Source organism: Myodes glareolus, chromosome 15, assembly GCF_982192425.1.
Source record: "Myodes glareolus chromosome 15, mMyoGla1.1, whole genome shotgun sequence".
NCBI lineage: Eukaryota > Metazoa > Chordata > Mammalia > Rodentia > Cricetidae > Myodes > Myodes glareolus.
In genome coordinates this window covers 19,439,498-19,452,834 of record NC_142040.1, presented here as the reverse complement: position 1 = coordinate 19,452,834, position 13,337 = coordinate 19,439,498, and the positions used below count along the sequence as shown (strand labels likewise).

General features: G+C 39.5%; 1 long non-coding RNA gene across 1 annotated transcript; it reads left to right on the top strand.

Moving 5' to 3' along the window:
- Positions 1-2,356: 2,356 nt before the first annotated feature.
- Positions 2,357-3,494, top strand: LOC125414100 (uncharacterized). Its single transcript, XR_007236149.3, has 2 exons — positions 2,357-2,450; positions 3,358-3,494. It is a non-coding gene; the product is annotated as an uncharacterized LOC125414100 (long non-coding RNA).
- Positions 3,495-13,337: the final 9,843 nt, after the last annotated feature.

The following is a 13,337-nucleotide window of genomic DNA, read 5'->3' as shown; positions in this document are numbered from 1 at the left end:
TCACTTCCGGTTTGGCCATTCTGAATGGGTAAGAGGAAGTCTCAAAGGAGTTTTAACTTGCATCTCCCTCATGGCTAAGGGCCTGGATCTTTCAGGATCTTTCTCAGCCATTCGTAGTTGATATTTTGTGGACTCTTTATTTTGTTCCCTGCCGTGTTTTTAACTGAATTGTTTGCTTTCTTGAGGTCTAGTTCTTCATATAGTGTAGACACTAGCCCTCTGTCAGATATGTAGCTTGTATCTGTTCATTGGGCGGCCTCTTTACTTGAACGATGCTTCCCTTTAGTTTCGTGTGGACCTTTTGTGGATGTAGGTCTTAGTTCCTGTGCTCCAGAGGTTCTTCTCAAAGTCATTACCTGTGCCTATAAATTCAAGCGTCTGCCTGCCTTTCTCCTCTATTAGAATCAGATCTTCTGTTGAGGTCCTCTATCCTTTTGAAGTTAAGGTTTTTTCAGGGTAAGAGATAAGGATCTATCATGACCAACACCTTTTGTTGAAAATGCTATCTTTTTCTCCAGTGTGTATTTTTTGGCTCTTTGTTAAAAATGTGGCTGTTTTTTAGGATGAGGTCTCCTGTAGCCAAGGCCATCTAGTATTCTGGGTATTTCTTAATCCATTCAATTGATCATACAAGTTAATCATCATCATCCCTGCTTGTTTTACCCGTTGTCTCAGTAGCTCTGTTTAGACTGTAACTGAAATCATGTGTAAGTTTCATTTTCCATGTAACACCATAGAAGAGAATTTGGAATCAATTTTTTTAACACTACATTTCTCCTTTCTCCATCTCATTTGTCTTCGTGTTGGGATATTTGTTATTTTTCTCTGTGTGATACCATAAGCTCTCTCTTTCTAAGTGTCATTTAACTTCAAAATTTTTAGCCGTAGTAGTGTGTTCTTATTCTTCCTGCATACATAGCTAATGTTTAAGAGACCTTGTATGTATCTCCAGCTTTTCCATGTTAAAAGTTTTCTGAGAGTTCTTTATTGCTAGCTCTCATCTTCAACGGTATATTTTAGAAATGAATCATGGTGGTTGTATTTCCTGAGTTCTGGAACACAAGAACCAGACTTTCTTTTGCCTTCACATATGAATGGAAGCATCTCAAACTTGGCTTCATTGATTTTTATGGAGTGTTGCTAAGGAAAAATGTGGGATCGGTCTGGTTTGTTTTCCTTTGTGATATCTTTCACATTTGTAGATATTCTTTATTTTCATGTGCATAGTAGAGTCAGCGTTTGTTTCATTAATGCCATTCTGTTCACTTCTGTGAAAGATGTGAACATTATCTAGCTTTGCTTTCATACTGAGAAGTTCTTCTGCCTTACATTTAAGCATAATGTTTTGTACTTTTCTCATTGAGAAAATTGCTATGTGTTGACTCCGATCTCTGGTGGTGCTGGCAGTGATAGCTTCCATCTCGGTGACCTTGGCCATTATATCCTCACCCTCCATTGCTGCTCTTTTCTCTGTTTGTTTTCTTTAGATCATTGGGTCACCTGGGACACCTTCGCCTCTAAAACTCTAATTGTCAGAAAGAATTTTAAAGTGTGTGTTCTGCATTAATATTTTCAACGTATCGTGCACAAGTTTCACTTGGTTTTCTTCTTACTGTTAAGCTGGGGAAGTTCCTCCTAGACCCGCTGTCTGCCCCAGGGAATGCAGTGACTACTCCCTGGCCTGCTTCTTTCCTCATGTCGTCATTCAGTCTGCCCAGGGAGTGGTTGGGGAACAGGGGTGTTGGGCAGCAGGAAGCCACCCAGCCCACTTTAGCTATGTCTAAAGCACAGAACCACATGATTGCCTTCATTTCAGCCTCTGAGATGTTCTGTGGTGATGTGGAGGGGAGTGAACACCCCAGGCTTCTCACATGAACCCTATTTGGTTCTCAGGACATTGTGAGATGCTGTGGCTCCTGGGCTGTTTGTTTAAGGTCTGATCTTGTTTCTTTAGTTCAGTCATTCGTGTTCTGCCATGACGCTTCTCTGCTCCTTATCTCCTGGGCTCCCTCCCTGGTTAGGGTCCAGATAGGGAAAAATAAAACTGATACGCCCAACAGATATTACTCTGTGTGTGTGTGTGTGTGTGTGTGTGTGTGTGTGTGTGTGTGTGTGTGTGTACATGAAATACAAAATAAAAAGGGGAAAAAAACAAAGTCAACACACTGTTAAAAAGCTTCATTGGTGAAAGCAAAGCTGGCCATAATGGCCTTCTAGCTCATGATATGATGCTAGCGTGCGGCTGGGCCCATCCACCACATGTTTTATGCCTATTATATGCTTCATAGGAAGATTTGGTTTTGTTTTTAAAATGGGCTGATAAAGCACCCTTCAAACTTTCTTTCTCTTCAGGCTATGAATTGCTCATATGGTGAAGCCTCACCAACCCAATGGAAGCCTTGAGGAGAGGGATGCCCCCTCTCCCTGCCCATGGCTGTGTCTCGCCGAAGGTGAGATCACATGTATCTCACACCCTCTTTCCATGCTTTGGTCTCCATTTCATTGTATGTAGCTTGCTGTTAAGAATCCATTCAATGAAATTGTGACTGCCCTGGTTTTACTATGCATATTTCCTTCTCAAACCTTGGCAGAGAGTATTATTCCTGTTTCAGATGGGGCGGGTGGAGAGATTCAGCTTATGTCTCTCCCATATTTCCTGGAAGACACTTTTCCTCTTAAGAATTATGGATTTGGAACACATTTTTAACAAGCTGTTTTTAGCCCCTGGGTTTGGCATGAACTCTTTTAATATAAAATGTTCATTACGATTCCCACTGGTGAATTCTTTAAGATAACAAGTTCACATCGTTTCTGAAGGCAGTAAGAATGGCTTCAATTACGAATCCTCTTTTTGTCCCTTGCTGTTTCTCGGTGACTGTGCCTTGCCTGGCAGAGAACAACACCCAGAGTTTTTCTGTGGATTCAGCTGGTTTCTGCAGGTCTAGACACCTGAATGATTTTCTTGTTCAAGCTCTGAGATACACTCATTGTGAGGGCTGAGTCAAGTGTGAAGTAGGCTATAAGATGTGGTGGCTCATACCCAGAGTTACAGTACTCAGAAGGTTAAAGCAGGAGGGTCATGAGTTCTAGGCCACTATAAAGCAAGGCCTTGTCCCTGTCTTGTACAGCAATTTCTGAAGACCAGCAGAAGACTTGATGAAGAGATCATAGTTCTTCAAGAGTTCATACTACTGTTAGTGACTCTGTCTATGCTCTCCCAATATTTATTTCAATAATAGCTAATAATTTTTGTAAATAAACAAAAATATCTACTACTACTTACAATATTAGTATTCACAACAGTAAGATAAAATGATTTTCTAAGCATCTATTTACTTGCCCTACCTGTTTCCCCAGGCCTGATGGAAATGAACATTGACTACTCTTAACTTTCCAAGTGATTATAACCAAATCTGAGCAAAGGAAAGGAAACAAATAATTACATCAAAGGATCAGAGGATCAGAGGAAAGAAATAAATGTGATCAGCATGGTAGTGGAGTCGGGTTGTCTGTTTATTTGTTTGTTTGCATTTGTTTTTGTTTTCCTTATCTCTTGGCCTAGATTGAAACATCAAAGTGTACAGTGGTTGTGACAGGCTTGAAGGCAGGAAATGAAGCTTTCTTCATTTCTGAATAATATGCCTGTCTTAGTCAGTATTCTGTTACTGAGAAGAGACATTGTGACCAAGGTGTCCTCATTAGGGTTCCTATTGCTGCCATGAAACACCATGACCGAAAAACAAGTTGTGGGGGGAAGGGTTTATTCGACTTACACTTCCACATTACTGTTCATCATTGAAGGAAGCCAGCACAGGAACACAAACAGGACAGGATCCTGGAGGCAGGAACTGATGCAAAGGCTATGGAGATGATACTTAATGGCCTGGTCAGTCTGCTTTCTTATAGAACCCAGGACCAGCAGCCCAGGAATGGTACCACCCACCATGGGCTGAACCATCCCCACTGATCACTAATTGAGAAATGTCCTACAGCTAGATCTCATGAAGGCATTTCCTCATCTGAGGTTCCTTCCTCCCTAGTGACTCTAATTTGTGTCAAGTTAAGACACAAAACCACCCCCAGTGACACACTTTCTCCAACAAGACTATACCTACTAATTCTTCCCAAGTACTGCCATTCCCCAATGACTAAGCTTTCAAACATATGAGACTATGGGGCCACTCTTAATGAAACAACCACGGTGCCTATATAGAAAATCCAAAGGACCCTATAAAACATGAAAGTAAGTTTTGTGTGGTCAGTATAAGACCTGGTTACATAAAATCAGAACACTTAAGTGTGCTCTGCTGTGCTTACACACAGCGGTGAGCTTTCAAATGTCAGTTTTAAAAGGTAGTACAATCTATTTCTTCCAAAATGCAATAGTTTGCTCTAAATCTGAAGGACGCACATGGTGAAAACTAGAGCCATAGCTACAGAAATCAAAGAAGTTCTAAAGAAAGGAAGAGGGACATTTGCAGGTGAGAGGAATATGTAGCATTGATATATTTCAGATCTCCCAATGCTATCTAAAGCATTAGTGAGTTCTAACCCTGGTGTGGAAGAATTGTCTGTATTCTGTCAATCAGATTTTAAATAAATGCTGATTGGCCAGGCAGGAAGTATAGGCAGGAAAACCAGACAGGAAATAGAGGTAGAGCAAAGAGAATGGGAGTATTCTGGGAAGCAGGGAGCTCCCTCTGCAGTTCTGCCCAGACCACCAGAGAGGCAAGGTGTAAGCTGTCCTGCTGAGAAAGGTACTGAGCCGTGTGGCTAACATAGATAAAAATAATGGGCTGACATAAGTTATAAGAGCTAATAAGTAGCCTGAGCTAATGGGCCAATCAGTTTATAGTCTTACGGAGTCCTCTGTGTGATTTTCTTTGGGAATTGCTGGCTGTGGGGTACCAGGTGGGACAGAAACCCCAACAAGCTGGCCCTCATGTTACATAACCCAAATCCCAACAGAGTGGTTCTTGGGTGTAAATGAGAGATTGAATTGAAAATGCGCCATTTATTACAAGCACAGATAGGAAGAGTCTCCATCACTTGAGCACATCACAGCTTAGTAGAAGGCAAACGCAACAACATAAACCAAGCCCTCTTCATTACACGGGACCTTTTGTAGTTACAAACAAAATGTTTTAGAATGTGTAAGGAAATTTAAGTAGAAGCAGTGGGATAATGCTACTTACTTGGCTTGTAGAGATACTGTAAACTCACAGGAGTTAAGATGGTGTGACATTGCCTAGAGTTAACACACAGACCTTCAAAATGAATGTGGTTAATAAATTAGTTTTAGTTAATGTTCCTGTCTTCTTATGGCCTGGTCTTCCTTTCTAGGCCTGACTTTCCCTATACTGTGTAACCCAGGCTCACCTTGAAGGCTAGATCCTCTGGGCTCAACCTCCCAGGTGCTGACATTACAAGTGTGTGCCACTGTGCATGGCTTTTCAATTGCCTTATGGCCCTGAAGAAAATGTATTTCTTCAGAGAAAGGATAGTCTTTTGAACAAATGTTGTCAGGACTACTGAACATCTGTACCACCTAAAATGAACCTGAATGATACCTGACTCCTTACCCAGAGACAAATGGACTGGGGACATAAATATACAACCTAAAATCAACCTTAATAAAAGAAAACGCAAAGGTCTCCGGTTCAACTCTTCATGAAAAAAATTCAATCCCATGTGTTTCTCCTTGGGCTCCCTTGTTGGGAGAGAGCATGTCAGCTCCCTTCCTGAGGGAGGAAGCTGGAGCCAGCAACCTAGACGGGAGCAGGAATGAGACAGTGAAATTCCACATGAGCAGAGGAAACCCCTTGAGTGCTAAATGACCTCTAGGAACATGGAGTGACCAAAGGGGTGACTAGAACCATGGCACTGACTGCACCATGAGGAGCAACCATCTTAGTCTTGGATACATTGGTACCTGGAAGATTGATCACCAGAGTCACAAACAGCCCCAACTTCACCAATCAGAGGAAAAGATGGAAAGACAAGGTAAGAACACATGCAACACCACAAAGAACAACACAACACCAGTAAAAACTAGTGACTCTACAACAACAAGACTTGAACAACCAAATATAGATGAAGCAGAAGAAAATGACCTAAAAAATAATTTTAGGAGAATGTTTGGGGCCCTTAAAGAGGAAATGAAAAATTCCCTCAAAGAAATGAAGGAAAAGACAATCAAAAAATTGGAAATTCCTTAAAGAAAACCAAGAAAAAGCAATCAAACTGATGAAAGAAACTATTCAATATTTGAAAACCAAAACAGAGACAATAAAGAAAACACAAGTCAAGGGAATTATAGAAACAGAAATCATGAGAAAATGATCAGGAACCACAAATGCAAACATAAACAGCAGAAAAAAGAGATGGAAGAGAGAATGTCAAGTTCTGAAGACACAATAGAAGAAATAGACTCATCAGTCAAAGAAAACATTAAATCTAATAAAAGCTTAACACAAAATATCCAGGAAATATGGGACAACATGAAAAGACCAAATCTAAGAATAATAGGGATAGAAGAAGGAGAAGTTCAACTCAAAAGCACAGAAAATATACTTAACAAAATCATAAAAGAAAACTTTCCCAACCTAAAGAAAGATATGCCTATGAAGATACAAGAAGCTTACAGAACATCAAATAGACTAAATAAAAAAGTCTCCTCACCACATAATAATCAAAACACTAAACATACAGAATAAAGAAAGAATATTAAGAGTTGTAAAGCAAAAAGGCAAAGTAACATATAAAGACAGACCTATCAGAATTACACCTGACTTTTCAATGGAGACAATGAAAGTCAGAAGGTCATGGTTAAGTGTTATGAAGACATCAGGAGACCATGGATGCCAGGCAAGACTTCTATACCCTGCAAAACTTTCAATCACCATAGACAAACAAAACAAGATATTCCATCACAGAACCAGATTTAACCAATACATAGCCACAAACCCAGCCCTACACAAAGTGCTAGAAGGAAAACTCCAATCTAAGGAAGTTGGCTACATCCACAAGAAGACAGACAATTGATGGTCTCATAACAACAAATCCCAAAGAAGGGAAAAACACACAAAATAGCATCACCAAAATCAAAAACTAAATTAACAGGAAATAGCAATCACTGGTCATTAATATCCCTTAATATAAATGGACCCAACTCACCTATAAAAAGACACAGGCTAACAGATTTGATAAAAAACAGAATCCATCCCTCTGCTGCATAAAAGAAACACACCTCTACCTCAAAGACAGATACTGTATCAGAGTAAAACGTTGGAAAAAAATATACCAATCAAATGGACCTAGTAAACAAACTGGTGTAGCTATCCTAATAACTAACAAAATAGACTTCAAATTAAAATCAATCAAAAGAGATAAAGAAGGACATTTCATATTAGTCACAGGAAAAATCCATCAAGAGGATATCTCGATACTGAACATCTATGCCCAAAAGTACAAGGGCACCCTCATATGTAATAGAAACACTTCTAAAGCTTAAATCACACATTAAACCCCACACACTAATGGTGGGAGACTTCAACACTCCACTCTCACCACTAGAAAGGTCAGTCAGACAGAAAATTAACATAGAAATAAGGGAACTAACAGATGTTATGACTCAAATTGACTTAACAGACATATATAGACCATTCCATCCAAACATAAGATTATACCTTATCTCAACACCTCATGGAACTGTCTCAAAAATTGACAATATAGTTGGTAAAAGACAAAACTCAACAGATACAAAAAAAATGGAATAACCCCATGTATCTTATCAGATCACCATGGCTTAAAATTAGAATTCAACAGCAACACTAATTCTAGAAAGCCCACAAACATATATAAATTAAACAATGCTCACCGAAAGCATCAATGGGTCAAGGAAGAAATAAAGGGAGAAATTAAAGATTTCCTAAAATTCAATGAAAATGACCACACAACATACCCAAATTTATGGGACACAATGAAAGCTGTGTTAAGAGGAAAGTTCATAGCACTAAACGCCTACATAAAAAAGCTTAAAATCCAACACTAGTAAATTAACAGAACATTTGAAAACAGAACATTTGAAGCAAACTCACCCAAAAGAATTAGATGGCAGGAAATAATCAAACTAAGAGCTGAAATCAACACAATAGAAACAAAGAAAGCAATACAAAGAATCAATGAGACAAAAATTGGTTCTTCAAGAACATCAACAAAATAGAAAAACCTTTATCCAAACTAACCAAAAGGCAGAGAGAGACTATCCAAATTAGAAAAATCAGAAATGAAAAGGGGGACATAACAGCAAACATGGAGAAAATCCAGAGAATTATCAGGTCATATTTTGAAAACTTGTACTCCACAAAATTGGAAAACTTAAAGGAAATGGACAACTTTCTGGACAAATATCACTTACCATAATAAATCAAGACTAAATAAGAAAATTAAACAGATCTATAGCTGCTAAAGAAATAGAAACAGTCATCAAAAGTCTCCCAACCAAAAAAAAAAAAGTGCAGGCCAGATAGTTCTACACGATAGTTCAGCTCAGAATTCTACAAGACTTTCAAAGAGGAACTAATACCAATACTCCTCAAATTGTTCCACACAATAGAAACAGAAGGAACATTGCCAAACTCTTTATGAGGCTACAATTACCATGACACCCAAACCACATAAAGACATTACTAAGAAAGAAAATTACAGACCAATCTCACTCATGAACATTGATGCAAAAATACTAAGTAAAATATAGGCAAATTGAATCCAAGAATACATCAGAACCATCATCCACCATAATCAAGTTGTCTTCATCCCAGAGATACAGGGATGGTTCAACATATGAAAATCTATCAACATGATCCACCATATAAACAAACTGAAAAATAAAAACCACATGATCACATCATTAGATGCTGAAAAAGCTTTTGACAAAATACAACATCCCTTTATGATAAAGGTCTTGGAGAGAGCAGGGATACAAGGAACACACCTAAACATATTATAAAGGCAATATACAGCAAGCCAGCAGTCAACATCAAACTAAATGGAGAGAAACTCCTAGCGATTCCACTGAAATCAGAAACAAAACAAGGTTATCCACTCTCTCCATATCTATTCAATATAGTTCTTGAGGGCCTAGCTAAAGCAAAAAGACAACAAAAGGGATCAAGGGGGCACAAATTGGAAAAGAAGAAGTCAAATTCTCACTGTTTACTGATGACATGAGAGTTTACATAAGTAACCAAAAAAAATTCTACCAAGGAACTTCTACAGCTCATAAACACTTTCAGTAATGTAGCAGGTTACAAAATTAACTCAAAAAAATCAGTAGCCCTCCTGTACACAGATGATAAATGGGCTGAGAAAGAAATCAGAGAAACATCACCCTTCACAATAGCCACAAATTGCATAGAATATCTCGGAGTAACTATAACCAAACAAGTGGAAGACTGTATGACAAGAATTTTAAATCTTTGAAGAAACAAATTGAAAAAGACACCAGAAAGTGTCTTCTTGGGTAGGTAGAATTAATAAAGTAAAAATGGCAATCTTACCAAAAGCAACCTACAGATTCAATGCAATGTCCATCAAAATTCTAGAAAAATTATTCACAGATGTCAAAAGAACGGCACTTAACTTCATATGGAAAAGCAAAAAACCTGGGATAGTCAAAACAATCCTGTGCAATAGAAGAACTTCTGGAGGCCTCACAATTCCTTTACACTCTACTACAGAGTATTGAAAACAACCTGGTATTGGCATAAAAACAGACAGGAGGACCAATGGAACTGAATTAATTTAGTTTTATTAACCAGATTAATAAAATACAGATATTAATCCACACACCTACAAACACCTGATTTTTGACAAAAAAAAGAGCAACAAATAGAAAATAGAAAGCATATTTAACAAATTGTGCTGGCATAACTGGATATCAACATGTAGAATAGTGAAAATAGATCCATATCTATCACCATGCTCAAAACTCAAGTCCAAATGGCTCAAAGACCTCAACAGAAAGCCAGCCACATTGAACCTCAGAGAAGAGAAAGGAGGAAGTACACTTGAACGCATTGGCATAGCAGACCACTTCCTAAATATAACCCTAGTAGCATAGACCCTGAGAGAAACAACTAATAAATGGGACCTCCTGAAACTGAAAAGCTTCTGCAAGGCAAAGGACATGGTCAACAAGACAAAACACAGCCTACATAATGGGAAAAGATCTTCACCAACCCCACATCAGACAGAGGTCTGATCTCCAAAATATACAAAGGACTCAAGCAACTGGTCATCAAAAGAACAAATAATTTAATAAAAAAATGGAGTACAGACCTAAACAGAGAATTCTCAACAGAAGAATCTAAAATGGCTGAAAGACACTTAAGGAAATGTCCAACATCCTTAGTCATCAGAGAAATGCAAATCAAAACAACTCTGAGATTCCATCTTACACGTGTAAGAATTGCCATGATCAAAAGCACTGATGACAACTTATGCTGGAGAGGTTGTGGGGAAAAGCGAACACTTCTGCATTGCTGGTGGGAATACAAGCTGGTACAGCCCCTTTGGATATCAGTGTGGTGATTTCTCAGAAAATTAGGAAACAACCTTCCTCAAGACCCAGCAATACCACTTTTGGGTATGTATCCAAAGATGCTCAATGGCACCACAAGGACATGTGCTCAACTATGTTCATTACCACATTGTTTGTCATAGCCAGAATCTGGAAACAACCTAAATGCCCCTCGACCAAAAAATGGATAAGGAAAATGTGGTACATTTACACAATGGAGTACTACACAAGCAGAAAAAAATGACATCTTGAAATTTGCATGCAAATGGATGGAGTTAGAAAATATCATATTAATTGAGGTAACTCAAACCCATAAAGACAATTATCATATGGACTCACTCATAGGTGGCTTTTAGACACAAAGCAAAGAAAACCAGCCTTCAAATCACAACCTCAGAGAACCTAGACAACAATGAGGACCCTAAGAGAGACATACATGGATCTAATCTACATGGGAAGTAGAAAAAGACAAGATCTCCTGAGTAAATTTGGAACATGGGAATCATGGAAGAGGGTTGAATGGGATGTGGGAGGAAGGAAGGGGAGCAGAGAAAAATGTATAGCTTAATAAAATCAATTTAAAAAAAAACAGAAAAACAGTCATGACCTGGAGTTAAACAAGCAGTTTTAAAGACAAGCTACCCAAAGCAATCTGTTTAAAAAATAAATGTTTGTCTTCCTCAAAGTTAAAACGCATTTGACCTGCAAAATACACTGTTCAGAGATTGCAAAGATCAAGTATATAGAGACTAAGGAATATTGACAAATCATACAAAGAGCCTCTAGTCATGCTATATAAAAAATTCTCAAAACCCAGGCTTAAGAACACATAAAAGAGTGGGCAAGGGTTGGGCATGATGGTGCACGTCTTTAATCCCATCCCTTGGGAGGTAGAAGGTGATAATTTTCCATGAGTTTGAGGCCAGCCTGATCTATGCAGTGAGCTCCAGTATAGTCAAGGATACACAGAATGCTGAAATTCAGAAAGAAAAAAAAAGCAGCACGCAAGAGAAAGACGCCACACGACAGAACTCAGGTGAAGGGATTTTTTATTGGGGGAAAGTGAGTGGGAAAAGGAAGGAAGGAAGACTGGCCTCTGGGGACAGGAGTGGAAGAGGAGGAGAGAGAGAGGAGAGAGAGAGAGGAGAGAGAGAGGAGAGACAGAGATAGAGACAGAGAGAGACAGACAGAGACAGAAGGAGGGAGAGATGGGAGGTAGGCAGGGCCCTTTCAAGAGAGAACATAATGAGCATGCACAGGAGGTGCTCTTAGTGGCACTACTAAGAATGTACACTGTAGTACAATTAATAAAAATTCAGAGACAGATATTGGGAGTTCAACCTGAAGAGTAGAAATAAAAACAGCCAGCTACTGACTCTTACTGAAACCCACAAACAGCGCAAGGAGAGTGGCAGGTGAGCAGGGAGGACAGGGGTCAGGGGTCAGTGGGTTCAATTTGGAAGATGGCTATGCTGGTCCTTGCATGTAACATGATGGAGCCTATTTGTTGGGGGTTTATGTTCTGCCAAGTTCCCCACTGCTGGCAAGCCCCAAAGAAAATCACACAGAGATCTCCATAAGTTATAAAACTGATTGGCCCATTAGCTCAGGCTACTTATTAGCTCTTGTAGCTTATATTAACCCATTATTCTCATCTATGTTAGCCACATGGCTTGATACCTTTCTCAGTGGGGCAGCTTGCATCTTGCTTCTTCGGTGGTCTGGGAAGAACTGCGGAGGAAGCTTCCTGCTTCCCAGAATACTCCTGTTCTCATCGCCCCATTTCTACTTCCCATCTGGTTGACCCACCTATACTTCCTGCCTGGCCAATCAGCATTTATTTAAAACATGATTGACAGAATACAGACAATTCTTCTGCACCACTTGCACATCAGAAATTCACAGAGTGGACAGGTGCTAGAAGGAGCTCAGGGGGTCAGTTTGTTTAAGCTTCATCAGAGTTTTGGGTTCCTGACTCGCAGGGTTGATTATACATGGGTCTTGATAGAAATTTAGGAAGCAGGTGTCTTTCTTTTCTTCACTTTCAAGCTCCTTTTGAGTTCTCTCAACAGAAAACTAGTGAGTAACACTTTTAAATGGGCCCACATGACTTCGATATTGTATGTTGTGATAAAATTTCATTAATTATAAAATTAGTTGAAATATTTAGTAAGCTCAACAAAACTCATTTCAGATGTTCCTGCAAAGCCAAGGTGGGTGAGAAAGGCCAGGTTTCCTCCCTAGGTCACTGCAAGGAACTACAAGTAATTACATAGATGCCCAGTTCTCATCCCAGATGCAGAATGTGCCAAAAGGTGGCTCTGGGAAAGAGTTCCTTTGCCAGGACATTCCCAGGCCATGACAAGAACAGAGTTTCAGGAAGGGGGGGGTTGCCATCAACTTAGAGGACCTTTTATCTTTTTATTTAAAAGCTTTTTTTCACTTTACATACCAACCATACAGTTCCTCTTCCCTCTCTTCCTCCTGCTCGCCCCACCTTCTCCCCGACCAAACTCCCCTATCCACTCCTCAGAAGGGGTAAAGCTTCCCGTGGGGGAGTCAATAAAGTCTGTCATATCAAGTTCAGGTGGGACCAAGTCCCTCCACCATACTTCGAGGCTGAGCAAGGCATCCCTCCAGAGGGAATGGGCTCCAAAAAGTCAGCTCATGCACTAGAGATAAATTCTGGTCCCAATGCCAGTGGCCCCACAGACTGCCCAAGCCACAGAACTGTCACATTTAGAGGGCATACAGT